Source organism: Solanum verrucosum, unplaced genomic scaffold (genome assembly GCF_900185275.1).
Source record: "Solanum verrucosum unplaced genomic scaffold, falcon-dt-bn FXZP01000388.1, whole genome shotgun sequence".
Classification (NCBI taxonomy): domain Eukaryota; kingdom Viridiplantae; phylum Streptophyta; class Magnoliopsida; order Solanales; family Solanaceae; genus Solanum; species Solanum verrucosum.
The window spans coordinates 1-13,134 of record NW_026020161.1 but is presented as its reverse complement, the minus strand read 5'-3'; the positions used below and the strand labels follow the sequence as shown (position 1 = coordinate 13,134).

Here is a 13,134-nt window from a genome sequence, read left to right as displayed (position 1 = left end):
TTAGATTATATACTAGTGAGATTATTGTAAGTTATCCTTAAATAAAGAGTTTTGGCCCATGGACCAACCCGGCCCGATCAAGCCTCAAGGACCAAGGGCCTATATGGATCGGGCTTTTAAGTCTTAGAGCTCGTTTGGATTGACTTAAAAAAAGTAACTTTTAAAAAGTAACTTTTCAAAGTGCTGTAACTTATTTTAAAAATAAGTAGTTATGTGTTTGGATAAAAGTGTTGCAGGTGAAAAAAAGTTGTTGATGTGTTTGGCAAATAAGTGCTGGTAAACACTTGCTTTTATCAAAATGTCTAAAATACCCTTTAAGTTGTTAACATGATGAAAAGTTGATTAATTTAAGGTTTTTATACTTTAAAAAAAATTAAAACAAAATTAATTTATATTTTACATCCATAAGTAATAATATTTTCCTATCATTCACATATTTCTTTACCAATAAATTATTTATAAGAGGATAATAATAATATAATAATATAATAATAATAATAATAATAATAATATAATAAAATAATAATAATAATAATGATAATAAAATAATAATATAAAAAATAATAATAATATAATAAATAATAATATAATAATGATATAATATAATAATAATAATAAAATAATAATAATAATTAATAATAATAATAAAAATAATATATGATAATAATGATAATAATAATAATATAATATATAATAATTAATAATAATGATAATAATAAAATAATAATAATAATAATAAAAATAAAAAATATATAATAATAAAATAATAATGATAATAATAAAAAAATAATAATAATAATAATGATAATAATAATAATAATAATAATAATAATGATAATAACAAAATATAATAATAATAATAATGATAATAATAAAATATAATAACAATAAATAAAAAAATATAATAATAAAATAATAATAATAATAATTCAATATGGGCAATTTGGAAATTGTATAAAAGAATTAAGGGCAAAAAGGTAATATACTTGGTCAACATAAAAGGGCTTTTAAGTTAAAAAAAAAGAAAAGAAGCTCCCCTTCCCTAGCTTTTAGCTTTTGGCTTAAAATAAGTCATTTTTGACTTAAAATAAGTCACTTTGATAATTATAAAACTCTAATAAGTCAAAAACTGACTTTTAAGCCAGTTTGACCAGCTTAAAAGCCCATCCAAACAGGCTCTTAGTTTTAAATGGACTTGAAAAATTCTATTCCAATCCTATCCCAATAACAGGTTGGGTTGGGACGACCTTAGTTCCAGTAATATCTAAGATTCTTTTTTAATCAACAAAACTAAAAAGAGAAAAAACATAAGAGGTCTTTTTATTATTTGCACTTGTAATAGGACTAATGCAACATAAAAGAATGATATCCATTTTCGAAGAGGTGAAGGAGGAGGAAGAATATCCTTCCCCTTTACTAAATCATAGTCCTGAATAGTTCGACAGATAAATTAAGTTGACGTGATGATACTTTTGAGACTGATTGGATCTATCCTGGACAACTAAGAGATCTTTCTAGGGTACACACAACTTCTTGTAGCTTGTCGCTCACCTGGACCAAAAAAGAACTTGCTAATTTTTCAATCATCATTTTATCTCATGCTACTTGCCAAAAATGAGATTAGGATAACCAAATTAATGTAATCTTTGTCTAAACTTGAGTAAATAAGTCATACTCCCTCCCTCTTCACATATTAATTAAACACCTTTACCCAATACACATGAACAAATCATCGTTGACACAGTGAGACCAGTTCACATATGCAAAAAAAATACCAAGTACAGGGCAAACATTGGGTGAAGAAGAAAGGCAACATAAAAATAGATGTTACGAATCGAAAGAGAACTCAAAAAGTATTATACCACAAACATGAATTCACCAAAAAACTAAAGACAACAAAAAGTTCTTCATGCCATCTCTGAGGTTACTGGTTAGCCAAAAAGGAGCAAGCAATCAAGGTATGATGATTTCTGAGGGTTGTCCCATCAAGAACTTTAAGCAATCCCTACATCATCAAACAAAAACAAACTTTGTAAGTTTCTCAAAATGAGTTAAAGTTTATCGATGTAATGTGAAAATTCAACATTTAAGATGTATGCAAAAGGTAGAAATCCTACAAGAAAGCATGTTTCTTTACTATTAGCATCTACAGTCTACATAACTGCAATATTTGAACTACTTAAACAATATCCGAAGAACAAAAATCCTATAAGAAAGCCTGTGTTGTTACGAATAGTATCCAGTCATGAACTAACTGGAATATTAGAAATACACCAACCCAAAGAACAAAAATGTTCTACTAAGCTGTAAGTAAAAAATGCAACTCCCATCAAACACTCTTTCCATATTATCCACAAAGTACTAAAGGAGCTACTTCCATGCTCTCCTTCTCTTCCTTGCCGTGCTTGATATCACTTAATTCACTTCAGACACACTCCACAGTCTACACTATAGAGTATATAATAATTGTCTACAGATGCCAAAAGTATGACCGGTCAATTCGTAATTCAAAGATTGATAGACAAATTAACAAAGGAGGAAATTAGCAATTGAATAAAGGCAACAAATATTCTAATACTTTCATCAGTAATGAGGGAGGGAAAAAGAGGGGAGGGAAAAACAATTGTCTCATAGAAGATAAGTAAACCAGTTCAGGAGTCGAGGTTAATAAATTTTCTGAGTTTCCCTTGCTGAAAATTATCATAGCTCTACAGGATCGATATGTTATTACTTTTTTTTTTCTGTGAAAAAATGACATAATGTTGATTTCCAAGTTCCATATATTCTTCTGTTTTCGAGAATGACAAATGACAAAAGAAAAAAATGAAAATGAACAAAGGTCCATATATGTCAAAAGTTCCAATATATTCTTCTGTTAGTATTTCACATGTATCATTATTGATTCAAAGTCCAGCTTAAAAACTAAAAAGCGCCAAGACCAGGGAATACAGTTTCAGTATGTGTTCACCCTTTTTATTAAATCTCAAAGATTCTTCCGCAAGATCAATAGAACTCTATATTTTTTTATAAGGAAAGGTCAATAGAATTGGACCAATGTTTTTTACATAGTGCTATTGGCTAAGCCAGTATGTGTCTCGACTAGTTCACAGAGCAGTTGTTACAACCACAAGTACATTTGCTGGGGACCTTTGCCTAATGCTATTTGGAAGTATTATAGTAAGAATGAATACCTAGGATACATGTTAACTTCTCAACGGATTCTCTATCATCTCTTTCTTCTTTTTTTTTGGTTTTAATTAATTGGTCTATGTTATAGGTTAATAAAGATGGTTAGAAATCTGAAAGAAGCTAAGAGCAGCACTAATACACAAGCATTCAACCAACTGAACAGAATTAATAAAGTAATCAGTAGACTTAGTTCACATAGTAATTACACATCAGAGTTAATGTGCTAAGTTCCCGGAGTTCCTGTATAACAAGTTCACGAGCACATAAAATAAGAAAAATGAAGCAATGACAACATCTAAAAGTGGGAGCTGAGAACCTACACATAGCAAGTATATATATATATGTACTTATGTAGTAACATAAACTGGAGTATAATGATAAATTGTCATCAAAACCTTGTGACTTTTTTGCGCGCCAATTTATCTTGAGCATCTTGCTTCTTAACAGGTAGCATCCCTCCAATCAGAAATAGGCTCTCTGAATAATCAACAATCACATATGATCCATCCTTATTATTATCAAAGCTGAATTTTTCTTGATTGAACTAGTTATGGGATCACACAAGAATATCACTCCATTTTCATTCTTAGCTACAATGTCACCATTCCTCAAACAACCAATATTAGGTCAAACCCGACTAACGGTCCAACACTGTATTTCTTACTCCAACCATCTACATCATCCATTACCCAAACTCCATATGACATCATCTTTATGATCCCAGTCTAACATACAAAGAGAACCCTCCAATTCACAAGATATTGATGCTTCTACACCTTCCTATCGAAGGTAACTTCTCAAACACTAGTTTCCCCATCAAATCGCACAAACACAGCACGCGATCCGAACTTTCAGGCATACAAACCAACCAATACGCGCACCCTTTTAACAATCATTGCAAGTAACTCAAGAATATGAAAAATCATCTCATTTTTCAGCTTCTTCCATTTCCACTTACTCGAATACATCTAACATGGTTCGGGACTGCATACATATTATGCCCACACAAAAGATTCTCAGATCAGCAAATCGTTTTGTTGGAAATCAAAAAGCCATTCCAATAGACGCCAAAAAGTGCAGTCCCTGACGGGGCAAGCTATCAGTGAGCTCCACCATCTTATACTTCCTCATCGCCGGGTTCCAAAGGGTAATCAGTTCACCCCATGGTGGATTAAAAAGGCAGATAAAGCCATTGCAAGGACCCACAATGTACATATTGGGGAAGAAACAGGGGAAGGGGCTGTCCACCTGGACAACTGATTCCGGCGGATTGTATAGTGAGACTACATGATGATTAGACTCGTGATGACGGCTGCCTATAAGAATAGATGAACCGGAGAACTGCAAAGAAGAAGAGTGACGGAAATGGGAGGCGTGAAATCGGGTTTGGAAATGAGGTTTCGCCATTGCTTGCTAACACACTGAATCGTAAAAGGGTTTTGACAGGGAGACGGGAAAGGATGTTAGAGATGATTTCTCTTGGGAAATAGAAGTGGGAAGTTGGTTCTGGTTCTGCTGCAGCTCTGCATTTTGGTTCTTTTGAAGTTCCTTTTCCTTTACCTTTACCTTTCTTCTTCCCATTTCCTTTGCCCTTTAGGAGGGCATCTCAGAAGCAGGAAAAAGGGTTTTTTGCGAAATCACAGTTAACAATCTTAACAAAGAAGAAGGGTTTTAGGGTTGCGAAAATCAGAGCATGCATTTGTCTTTTGTGACAGAACTGGGGACTCGACAGAGACCTGCAGGTTTTGGCATCAGCTCTGAATAAAGGAAGGATACAAGACAGAATTTGTACTGTATTCTGTGATATTGTTGGGATGAATAATTATATGATTTTTCAGCGTTACATAATCTTACATATAACCAATATTTTGTTTTCGTGCATTTTTTTAAATCTATTTGGTATTAAGGTATGTATAATTTTAACATGCATTTACATGATTAAAGATACATTTGCCTTTTGTGCCACAACAAACAAGAAGAAATTGTTGTGCTGTTCAATTCTGTATTTTGGAACACAAGCCAAATTTATATGCAAGATCGAAAATTTGATTTTAGCAAGTCAAATGTTTATATAAGAGCTAGGTAACTCAATTCATTCATAAGTCAAATGCAGAATCTCAAGACTTACAATCTCTTATCTTGAAATTTCAATATTTTTACCAGTCCAAATTCAAGTACACTTGAGCCTAGCCTTGAGTTTGTTTTGGAGCTTGAATGGTGTACAGGGAGTTGAGCTGCCTACTTATTAGCATGCTGTTATTGAGAGCCATTTGAAGTTCCAAGTCATCAGACCACCATTGTTTAAGCCTATGTGCCTCAAGAAACCTCTGCTTTGCCTTTGACACCACAAAAAGCTTTACACCGGTTAGCGCATTTCCACCAGGTTTTACTTCTTTCTCCTTATTACCAATATTGAAACTATTGTTTTGTACTCCATCTGGATAATTGTAGTAGCAGCATATGTAGTCACTTGTGTTAACATACAAATGAGGCATAGGCAGCATTTGCTTAAGCTCTGAAGTGATTCTTGATTCTGTAGATTCAGCTGCATCCTCCGCGATGCTCTTGCTTTGATACTCTGAGTTTGAAGGAAGCATTGATTTGAACCTTTTCCACACAAATCCAGCTTTTCCACTCAAGATTCTATAACTCATGGCCAATGAAACAGATGGTGGATTGAAAAGATGTGCTTCTACATAAGTTCCTTCAGCAGCTAACGCCTTGTATACCTCGAGAGCAAACCAGCTCCTAATGAGTGCCCTGTGATGGACACATTTTTGCTCCCTTGCTGGTTGAAGATGATTGATTTTAGAGCCGATAAGAGTCTTTCAAATCTGAAGGATCCCTTGAGACTTTCCCATGCTAAGTAACGTAGATCATCCTCGATGTCTCTCCTTATTGTGGGGTCTTCAAGAGTGTTCCTCTGATGGCTAATACCACTTTTGGTGCACCAGTTGGTCTTATTGGTATAAAATCAGCCAGGGCTGCTGCTTGATCCCACTCCAAAAACTGCAGCAAATATCGAACCATCTCTTTCATCTACAAGGGGTTCAACCAGTTTGTACTTAAAGGGTGTCCACCACTGTGGTGCAAGGGCAGTTTCTAGGCCATACCTATTTTCTTGTCTGTCTAGTTCAAGCAAGTATGCTGATTGTACAAAACAGGCCATCCTACTCTTTTGTAGCTTTCGTTCTTCCTGCACATTCTAATACACCATTATAAGTAGTACAAGGAATTGAAATCTAAACAAAGACATGAAATGATAAACGGAAACCAACTGGAGCTGATGAGTTCTCTCCATCCGGGAGAAGAAATGTGTCGAGGACCAAATACATGGAAGGCCTTGGGATGGTACTGGAAAGAATGGTTTCTCTCCATGGAATTCTTTCTGAAGGACCAATATGTTCTCATTTAGTCACTTCTTTTTTCTTGAGTTTCTTAATAAGGTGGAGGTTGTATGTAGCAAATAAAATATGACAAACCAGCCTTCATAAAAGAGAAGAAAATACACTTCCCAACGCCTAAAAGGGAATCACTTTTGCATTTCATATAATTTGTATATGGTATCGGATACCAGTGAATTAATATGGATTCTTCTGCCATATCTTATACATATTATAACAAAATGCAAGTGCTTTATCTTGGTAAAGAACACTCACCCTTGCCAAAATTAGTCTGTATCTTCTTATTCTATTCCTATAGATCAGCTTACAACAGAATCTGATTCTGTTTTGCTCTGAATGACCTAAAAAGAAAACTAGCATAATGCTCTAGGAATACATCTATATATATATATATATAAATGGTTTCTTTGTCCTAATGTTTCGCATGCACTTTCATTTATATTATCTGATGAACATCTTATCGAATATCAAGGATAGGACGAAGATCCACGACATCATTAAATAAATGTTTGTCGAGTCTCTAAACATTTTGATCTCCTATTTCCCTTATCCTACTCGGTTCTGGTTCATGAAAATTTTATTTGAAAGCGATCTCTTTGAATCTTTCCTTATTGGAACGAATCTGGCAATAAAATAGGATATCATAACTTCATCTTAATTTGACAACCGCCACACCAATATCCTGGGAAACCTGGTTTAGGAAAATGGACAGGTGAATCGTGATTGCCTTGTCCCCTTCTATCGATTTTATTTGAAAATATTCACAATATTATATTACTTAATATTATTTTAGTATAAGAAATTACCCTAATTAGATATTTCGTTACTTCTAATATCTGAACTTTATTTTTAAAATTTTATTATCATCCATGATTTAAATTATACTGACCTAAATGACTAATAAATACTTGATGAGTGAAAACAATAATGACATATATAGTCTAGTCCTATTGGCTCAAGTAACGCTTATAAAAAATCATACGGAAGAAAATAGGTTAACAAGTACTACTTATTTGAGTAAGCATCATATAACATACCAGGAAAAGAAGCATTAACAACAAGAAACTAATATGAAAATCAAAACACAAGACACAATCGATAGCAACATAAAACACAAAATGGAAAAGGGTCAAAATTGCCCTGAATTATGCGAAATAGACCACTTATACCCTCCATTACATTTTGGGATCAAAAATACCCCCGCAGTTATCCCAGGAGACCACAATACCCTCAAGAGTTAAACCCCAATTTTTTAGTGATGTGGCAAGCCACATGAGACTAATCCCTCCACCTAAGCATTGCCAACTAAGATTCACTACAAAAGAACTTGACTTTAGTGGCGACTAAGGCTCCAACAACCATTCGCTAGTAAAACCTATTTTTTCAACAAAAAAATATGATAATTAATTTTCGATTGCGACCTAATTTTCTAAAATAAATAACTTGCAATATCCATAATAAAAACATCCAATATTATTACGAAAAATAATCAAAATTACTTCTTGATTCAAATCTCCTACTATATATTATATATAATGCATCATTGTATATTTTATACATTTACATATGACATAAAAATAAAACATATAGTGTCTTCAAACTCCTACTTAATCGATATCATATTTGGTTTTTTAAAAACAATGAAGAAAAAAACACAAAATTAGAATTTAATGTTAAAAACTTTTAGTGACGATTTTCTGGGCTTTTGTGGCGAGTGTTGTTGCCGCTAAAAGTCTAGTTCTTTTGTAGTGAATCCTACTTGGCAACGCTTAGGTGGGAGGATTAGTCATACGTGGCTTGCCACGTCAATAAAAGTTTAGGGTGTTAACTCTTGAGGGTATTTGTGGTTCTCTTAGGATAACAGCAGGGCATTTTTTATCCCAAAATGTAACGAAGGATATAATGGTCTATTTCATATAGTTCGGGGGCAATTTTGACCCTTTTCCGAACACAAAAACTATCAAACTACTTGTATTAAAGGAGAAACATGAACGAGTGCCAAACAACACCAAGTCTAAATCTCAAGAAAGCGAGACAATGATCAACTATTTACTAACTTCTATTTAAGTTAGTGACCTCTAAATCCTCATATCTATGGCCCTATCCTCCTGAAGATGTTATATCTAGTTTAAAATCACATGTCCTCAATACTTCTTCGATATGTGTCTACCCCTCGAACCCACTATCGCCAATTTGAACTACTCTATAATCAAGCCTTTTCACATGTCCAAATTATCTTAGTCTGATTACCTTTATTTTTCCACCACAAAATCACCTACTTATCTCTAGTGTCATTATTTCTAATCTTATTTACAAAAATCACCTACTTATCTTAGTGTCATTATTTCTAATCTTATTTGTTCTAGTATGTGCACACATCCACGTCATAATTTCAGTTCCATAACCTTGGGAATTTTTAATTGGCCAACTTTTTTCCCTCTGCCAAGAGTCAAAAGCTAAAGCTGTCAGCATCCCCAAAATTGTCTTTGTCGATTCACAAATCCCTTTCTCGTCTTCACCTTTCTAGCAAAGATGGCAGCTAAAGGCAAAGGAATGGGAAAAGGAAAGGGAAAGGGAAAGGGAATTCCAAGAAAACAAAGAGCAAACCTCCGGACCAACATCCGACTGCATTTTCCGTAGAGAAATCATCTCTAACATCCTTTCTCGTCTCCCTGTCAAGACCCTTTTACGATTCAGGTGTGTTTGCAAGCCATGGCGGAACCTCATTTCCAAACCCAACTTCATAGACACCCATTTACACCGTTCCTCTTCTTTGCAGCCCACTAATTCTCCCATTCTTATACACACCCGCCATGTCAAGTCCACCGATCATGTACTCTCACTATTCGACTCGCCGGAATCATCAGTTACCGAACTCGAATCCTTTTCCTTTCTTCTTTCACGAGATGGCCGTTGTGGGTTCATGCAATGGCATTGTTTGCCTTTGTAAGCCACCTTGGGTGATGTAATCACTCTTTGGAATCCAATGATGAGGAAGTGTAGGGCGGTGCAGCTTTCGAAGAAGGAAACCCCTAATGGGAGTGCACTCTGGTGTATCCATTGGGTTGGCGTACGATTCACAGAGAATGATTCATTATCTTAAGTCTTTTGTGTTTCAGGTAGGATCTAGGGTTCCGGATGAAGTGGAAATGTGTTCGACAAAGAGTTTCTGTTGGAAGAGGTGAAAAATGTGGTGGGGTTTAGAGTTCTTGGCCCTGTTGCACAATGTGATCATTAAAGGGGTACCCTATTGGACTGCTCTAGTAGAGGATGAGTATGGGTTACGTGAGGTGTTGTGATTTTGATGTGGATAGGAAAGTATTTAAAGAGGTTACCTATGCAGAATAACAGTGGGAACTCGTGGCAGTTGTCAATTTGGAGGATTCCGTTGGTATGTAATCTGGGTGAAAACGGACAAATATAACGTTGATGTTTGGGTAATGGACGTATGAAGATGGTTGGAGTAAGAAATGCAATGTCGGACTGGTGTTCGGGTTTGACAGAATATTGGTGTTTGGAATGGTGACATTGTAGCTGAGGATGAAAAATGGCGTTGTTGTTACTCTTTGATCCTGTGGACTATTCTGTTAAGGCAAAATTGTGCATCGATAACGCTAAGAGAGGTTCATCCGTGATTTCAACTATTCAGAGAGCCTAGTTCTAATTGGAGGGATGCTACCAGTTGAGAAGCAAACTGCTAGAGATAAAGTAGCACGTGAAAACCTCCTAAAGTGCGGTGATGAAATCTCTGTCTTCTCAATTACATTTTAAGTTACTATATGCTTGCTTTGTGCTGATTGTTAACTCCCTCTTTGAGATGTTGTTGTGCTTTGTTTATCATGTTGTGCATATATATATGTTACGGGCACCTGGTGAAACTAAGCAGATAGACTATGATTTAATTTTCTATGTGAACTCACTCTACGATTTGTTTACATAATTCTAAGCAATTAGTGGAGATGCTTGTGAATTGCTGCTGTGGTGTTCTGTTGTTTAGAGCATCAGTTGTGGTGCGGTCAATAAGCAACAAGGTATAGACATAATATGATTGTTAGATCCTTGAAGTTTGTGTGTTAAAATTTCTATTTGCCGATGCTGTAGGACTCTGAGGTAGTTGGTTCCATAAGCATTTTAACCATTATGTATTTGAAAGAAAGAGCAGAAAAACATAAGTTTCACTGAAATAATTCATGTGGATTGTATTGCCTAACTAAGTCAAGGCTTCAAAAGAAAAAAACTGATAGAACCAAGTCCAACAATTCTGTACCTATCTGTTCAACTGAGCCAGTGCTTTTCTGCTTTCAGATGTTCTTTTTCTTGTTTCTGGCAAGTGTTCTTAAATTTGTATCTCATTTCTTGATTCATGAACTTTTATACTTGTATATACAAGTATGGGTGTTATTAATCATATAGATGTTAATGTTGAACTAAAGATTATATTCAATGAAAGGGTTAGCTACTTATTTCATTTCTACCATATTCGGTGTGTGTGCACCCTCTATCTCAAATGGAGTGTGAGACATCCGTATCTTAAATTTTTGGATGCTCAAAGACATTAGTTTGACAGCCAGTATAAGAGGTCCTCTCTTTGTAGAAAAGATCTCCTCTTCATTTGATTATTTGCTACTACAAGACTCGAGTTGCATCTCTGGGGATTTTCAGCTTGACTTTCGAGCTTTGTTTTTCCATAGCTTAGAAACTTTCTCTAGAATCCTCTCCTCGTAGAAAGGATCTCCTCTTCATTTAATCATTTGCTACTTCAAGTTGCATCTTTGGGGCTTTTGATCTTGAATTTCAAGCTTTGTTTTTCCTTAGCTTAGAAACTCTCTTTTTGCTTCCTGTCCACTGTCTTTTCTCCTTGGTTGGTTGGGACTTTGTTTTAGACATAATATTCTTAGCTATTTGGTCCATGGGTCTCTGAGGAGCATGTTCGGAGTAGAAATGAGTGGTGCGAGGGATTGTTGGCTTTGAAAGATATTTGGAGAACTCACTTGCATTCTTTTTCTTGATAATGCAGGGCTGGCATAAATTTGAAGATCATTTCCACCGACGATCCCCAACAGGTTGACTTGGCTACTAGGATTGCATGAAAGAAGTTTCTGCTTCCCCTTTTGCTATCCTTAGAGATGACATGAAAAACTTTTGACATCTTTTTAGTTTGGAATCCACAATGTATGTAGTTCCTGGTTTCTCAGATGTTTGTATTAAAGAAGAAGATGAGTTTAATTCATCTGACTACTTTGTTGATCAGATTGTCAACTAATATCAATTGCACATTGTTTTGATTTACAAGTACTTGATTAAACAATTGTGGGTTTGTGGCCGAATATTCTGATTCGACTTTAGTTGTTCGATCCTGAAGCATGCCTTTCCTTTGTGTTTTTGTAGCGCCCTTACTTAGCTTCCTTCGTTGAGCTATCCTCTTCTACCACGTTTCAATATGTCATCAGGATAAGTTGGTTTGCACAATCCGCAATCATGAACCTGGGCCCTGGCTATGCACTAAAGAAAGTTTTGCTTCATAAAATCTCCCATTGTGTTCTCTTCACTCAATTTTTGTTCCTTTTCCCACAAGTGTTTTTGCAATTGAGTCATATTATAAGGGCATTTAATGTAGGAAAAAGGGTAAAAAAAAGTGCTCTTAAATTATGTGAAAGGAACAAAAATATCATCTGTTTATAGTTTGGCTCAAAAATGTCATTGCCGTTAATATTTTGGTTCAAAAATACCCTTACAGTCAATACTTTGGTCAGAAATGCCCCTATAGTTACTAAATGAGTCAAAAATGCCCTTTTCTGAATAAATATATTATTTTTTCTTTTTAAACATATCTTCTTCCTAATTAACATATTATTAAAGATTCTTATTTTGTTTTTCTTTTAAAATCACTTTAACAAATAAAAATGTAGGATTTATTTTTCTTCTTCTTAATCTCATTTTATCAATTAAAATAAAATAACTTCATGTACCCTTTCGACAGATAATATATGCCATATATATAAGATCATAATATATCCATCATAAAAAATAATTATAATAAAATAAGAAATATTTTCATTTTTTATTTTTTTCTTAATTGAAGTAAGATATATATTTGCCAATTTAAAAAATATTATTAGAAAAAGAATGTATTAAAAAAGAAAATAAATAATATATTTTATTTAGAAAATGAACATTTTTGACCCATTAAATAACAATAAGGGCATTTTCGGACCAAAATATTGATGGCAAGGGCATTTTGGACCAAACTATAAACGGAGGACATTTTTGTTCCTTTCGCAAAGTTTAAGGACATTTCTGACCCTTTTCCCTTTAGGGTGTGTTTGGTATGAAGAAAAATGTTTTCCTGAAAAACAAGTAGATTTTTGACTTATTTTCTCATATTTGGTTGGTGAGTGGAAAATATTTTTCGAAAAAGATTTTTTAATGTTTGATTTATGAATGAAAATTATTGTTGAGAAAATATCTCTTTTTTTACTAAGAGTAGAAAATAATTTTTGAATTGAAATTGAAAATATTTTTTAAAATAAATTTAATTTTT

General features: G+C 34.1%; 3 pseudogenes; 1 reads left to right on the top strand and 2 right to left on the bottom strand.

Moving 5' to 3' along the window:
- Positions 1–4,205: 4,205 nt before the first annotated feature.
- LOC125828412 (F-box/kelch-repeat protein At3g23880-like) lies at positions 4,206–4,941 on the bottom strand (annotated as a pseudogene).
- A 393-nt stretch (positions 4,942–5,334) lies between these two features.
- Positions 5,335–6,595, bottom strand: LOC125828413 (GDSL esterase/lipase At4g10955-like; annotated as a pseudogene).
- A 702-nt stretch (positions 6,596–7,297) lies between these two features.
- LOC125828414 (F-box/kelch-repeat protein At3g23880-like) lies at positions 7,298–11,683 on the top strand (annotated as a pseudogene).
- The last annotated feature ends 1,451 nt before the right edge of the window (positions 11,684–13,134 follow it).